Consider the following 5,214-nt stretch of genomic DNA (forward strand, 5'->3'; position numbering starts at 1 on the left):
GAACTTGTGATTTGGTCACTGTGTCTTCCATATTTACCTATAAATTTGTGGTATTTCAGGAAAAAAATGCCGCTGAATTGTCTGATTTCTCGGTCGAAACACCAACCACACCGTGATGGAAGGCATAAAGGAGGGACTAAGGCAAGAAAGAAGAAGGAGGTGCCGTAGTGGAGCGTTCCGGAATAATTTCGACCACCTGATGATCTTCAACGTCCACTCACATCGCATAGCACACGGGCGCCTTTTGTGTTTCGCTTCCACTTCAACGCGGCCCCCTCGATCGGGTTCGAAGCCGGGTAATCCAGCTCAGCGGTCGAGCGCGCTACCCACCGACCCACTGCGGCGGGTATCTAATAATAATAATAATTGGTTTTGGGAGGAAAGGAAATGGCGCAGTATCTGTCTCATATATCGTTGGACACCTGAACCGCGCCGTAAGGGAAGGGATAAAGGAGGGAGTGAAAGAAGAAAGGAAGAAGAGGTGCCGTAGTGGAGGGCTGCGGAATAATTTCGACCACGTGGGGATCTTTAACGTGCACTGACATCGCACAGCTCACGGGCGCCTTGGCGTTTTTCCTCCATAAAAACGCAGCCGCCACGGTCGGGTTCGAACCCGGGAACTCCGGATCAGTAGTCGAGCGCCCTAACCACTGAGCCACCGCGGCGGGGCGGCGGGTATCTACCGTTAGTGGGAACGCGTTGCGATCGATACGCCGCAGGTGGAAGTTGATGAAGAGACGATTTTCGACACAGCGCGAGAGTGTGTTGCATTTTAGCACGAGGTGTGATCGGTTGCGCCGATAGCACTCTGTCCTCGTACAGTGGCCAGCGAAGTTTACCTGTTTGCTCCGCCACGGGTTCGAAACACAATTGTGGCAATATTAATGTTTTGAACTTCTGCGCAATATCGGTGTCTGGAAAATTACACTAGTTTTACCCGTTTCGTAGTGTGTGAATTGACAAATGAAGTACACGCCTAGTTTGCAAGCACCACTCGCCGTTCTTTTTTTTAATCAGGGGGCACAATATGTTTAGTTACTGAGCAGCAGAAAGAAGAACGTTAACACTGTTTCTGGGTGCTTTGTATCGACTTGATCGCGCTGCTTTAACGCGACAGCCTTGTGCCGACTCGATGGCGCTTCTTTAACGCGATAGCCTTGTATCGACTTGATCGCGCTGCTTTAACGCTACGCGATCAAGTCGACACAAGAGCAGCCAGATAGAGTGTTAACGTTCTTCTTTCTGCTGCTCAATAACCAAAGAGATTGTGTCCCCTGATTCAAAAAGAAGAGAACGGTGAGCGGTATTTGCAAACTAGACGCCTACTTCATTTGTCAATTGACACACTACGTGCCGGGTAAAACAGCCAGTGTAATTTATCTGACACCGTTATTTCGCAGGAGTTCAAAACATTATATATTCTCGGCATCGGCTTTATCGGCGTAGGTATTGTGAGCGAAAAATCACGGGAATGACTCTGGCAGGTGGTTGTCCCCAGAGAGTAACCTAGGAGGCAGGTGGGCCACCCAGGTCACTTTACGTTGTTGCGTCATCGCAACCTGGCCGCCGTGCAGCGAGCAAACTGCCAACCGTGGCATTGAAATAAATTATTGGTCGCTGGGGAAGGGCAACTTGGGTCCCACGAGGCCCACAGCTGGGAGTACCCGCCATTCCGGGAAGTGGACCATCGCTTAACCACTCCACGATTGCAATTGGAGGGATATGAGGATATGAGCACTTCCAGGGATCTATCAATGTAACATAGCGAACGACCTTCTGCATATATGGCAATTAAGCCATCAGGCTATCGCGTCATGCTCTTCAGGCGGAACTTAAGTGTCCCCTGCATTTTTTTTACCGCGACAGCGTTAAAGGTCCCGTTCGGCCGGAAATCCAGCGTCAGCGACGTTGTGAAGAAAATTCTGATTGGTCGAGACTGTAGTGAAGGAGAAAAGCAGTTTTGCTGATATGGTTAAGCCGCTCGTCTACCGAGCCGGAGTACCCGGAATGGAACCCGTCCGCACGGCCGCGTTTCGATGGAGGCGAAACGCAAAAAGGCTCCCTTGTGCTGTGCGACGTCAGCGCACATAAATATCATCCAGGGGGTCTACATTTTTCCGGAGACCCCCATTACGACACCTATTTCGTTGTTCTTTCACTCCTTCCTGTATCCCTTCCCTTACGGCGCGGTTCGGGTGTCCACCGATATATGTGGGACAGTTACTGCATCATTTGCTTTCCTCAAAACCAGATTTCATTTTTGATAAGAAAAAAAAGATGGCCAGAGGTGTGTTAATAGGTATAAATAGAAGCATTGTACTAGTATCTCACATCCTGATACCTGATTTAATATCTGCTGCAGGTCCTTGGACCCAAGATAATAAACTTATTTTTGGAATATGGCGGTGTGCTCGGCTTGAAGTACTTTGGCACGGGTCGGCCCGGTATTGCACTGCCTCCGGGATCGGCCCGGGGCGTAATAGCGCACGCCTTTTCTTTCTATCTTTGCTCTCCTGTATATTCTTTGCTCTCCTTTCAGCACGCGGCAGCGAGCGTTGCTCGGCTTGAGCCAGTAGGCAGGCCCGTGCACTTTTCTTTTCTTTCTATCAGCAACAGCAGCAGCAGCAGCAAGGGTACCTCACACCGCACAGCTGAGAATTACATTAGAGGACAACTTAGTTCATTAGTTTCACCAATTAACATCTGTAAATGATATGCACGATGATGTGCAATAAACCGTATATGATTGCAACAGGAGTCTCGATTCTGCGAAAGGGTGCGGCCGTAGGCACCCTTTAACGTTGTCGCGTCGTACTCTTAAGGTGAACTTAAGTTTCCCAAAGCTTTTTTTTTGTCATGTATAAATCCTTAATCCCGCCGAAATTGCACTCCTGTATAAAACTAACAACAGCTGTATACAACAGGATGTAAAGCTGGGCTAGCTGAATGACGTTCATAAAGAAATTTGCTGGCGCAAACTTTGCAGGTCGAGAGACAAAAGAGGACACAGGACAGGCGCCGTTCTCACAAATTGGTTTGAGAACTCAACTGAACTCAACTGAGTAGTAAAGCCTACGAGTGGCTTTGTTTGGAAGAATCGCCTGCCAATGCAGGAGCGCATCACGTAACCACTACAACGGTGGTGACGTGACTAAATACCTTAACAGCTATCGCTGAATCCCGCGTTACACGGTTGTAACTGTTCTGCGAGTTTTTTTTTCTCTGTCCTTGGAAAGTTCGCGCCTACAAATTTCGTCATGAGCTGTACACAGCTATACAACAGCTGTATTTCACCGGTACTCACCTATGGGGCACAAACGTTGAACCTAACGAAAAGGATTCAGCTTAAGTTAAGGACAACGCAGTCAGCTATGGAAAGAAAAATTATGAGTGTAACGTTAAAGAGACCTGAAACGGGCAGAGTGGGTGAGCAAACAAACGCGAGTAAATGTCATCATAGTCGAAATCAAGAGGAAGAAATGGGCTTGGGTAGGGCATGTAATGTGAAGGCAAGATAACTTATTATCCTTAAGGGTAACGGGCCGGATTCCAAGAGAGGGCGAGAGTAGCATGAGGGGGGGGGGGGGGGGGGGGGAACTTATGTGGGAAGATGAGATTAAGATGTTTGCGGGGATACGATGGCCGCAGCTGGCAAAAAAAAGGGTTAATTGCAGAGGCATGGGAGAGGTTTTGCCCCGAAGAGGGCGCAGTCAGTCCGATGATGATGATTAAAACTGACGGAACATTTGCCACCAGTAACGGGAATTCCAGCGACTGATTGGCTTGCACGCAGAGCTGATGACTCGTTACGACACATGGGTTATTGGTAGCGTTTATAAAAGTTCAAAACGTCGAAATTTTACAGACAGTTTAAAGCTCACGGGTTCAGCCACCCCACAACAAGCGCATCCAATCCAATAAGGCGGCGCGCACCAGGCCGGCTGTTCCGCTGGTAGTTCTCGCACTGGACGCTGCCAACTCAGTTATTGATGCTTTTTCTCGAGTTATGTTATCAAGCAGAACTTTCCTATATTTGATTACACTGAGCAGTGCGCTGGCGGACAAGTAATGCATCGCGATTTACCTTGCGGCGTTCCCGCACGCAGACTAGGCACCATCACGAAAAATTCCAGTTGAATCGCATCATTTATTCAAATAAACACCACTCTAGATAGTGAACGTACCATTCTTGCGTATCTGCGTATTAGTGGCTATTACGAAGACAGCCATTGAACTTCCGTACACGTACTACAATCAAGTAAGAGATCACTGAACTGAAACGCGTCCAAGTATTTTATTTTATGGCTTATGGTTTATGGGGGTTTAACGTCCCAAAGCGACTCAGGCTATGAGAGACGCCGTACTGAAGGGCTCCGGAAATTTCGACCACCTGGAGTTCTTTAACGTGCACTGACATCGCACAGCACACGGGCCTCTAGAATTTCGCCTGCATCGAAATTCGACCGCCGTGGCCGAGAACGAACCCGCGTCTTTCGGGCCAGCAGCCGAGCGCCATAACCACTCAGCCACGGCGGCGGCAAGTATTTTATTTCAATCGTATTAACATGTTCCTCATAAGATGAAACGAAAAAAACTCTGCTTAAAAAACGCACAACAAAACACTCCTGTACGTTCCGGCGTATCGGTTTGAAATCACGACGGTAAGTGGCCTAATGGCAGCTGACGGTTTCTTTAATCAGCGCATTACTGTATGCTGCATATTGAGCAGTCCGATTTTAAAAGAATCTTCTGCGCTAATTACTGTCCTATTTGGGCTCAAAATCTACCACAATGTAGCTTCTGATGATCCACATTTTTTTATAAGTAGTCTAACTTGACTGGATTTTCCTTAATTGGCGAAACACTGAAGTCTGCTGTGACAAAACTTTCGTCGAGGAGAAAGGCGCAGCCGACTGCACAGGCTGCGCCGTCTGGCGAACTACGAGGCAACCAGCGTTCGGACTTTTGGCGGGCGAGAGCAACATGCGATTGCTTCCGAGTTGCATGTCGTGTGGCCTTTGACATTAATATCACAGGAAATATTACTAGTGTAATTACTGAAAATAAACGTGGACGACATAAAAGATCATACTCAAAGCACAATTAACGAGAAGCTCGTCACTTGCGTTTTCCTTCTCGCCTTGGAAGTCATCCTTGAAGGTATTGGTGAGCGCTACCAAAATGCGGAAAGGGACGCGTCCCTTTCTGTCTTTT

The sequence above is a fragment of the Amblyomma americanum genome, chromosome 10 (assembly GCF_052857255.1).
Source record: "Amblyomma americanum isolate KBUSLIRL-KWMA chromosome 10, ASM5285725v1, whole genome shotgun sequence".
Taxonomy (NCBI): Eukaryota; Metazoa; Arthropoda; class Arachnida; order Ixodida; family Ixodidae; genus Amblyomma; species Amblyomma americanum.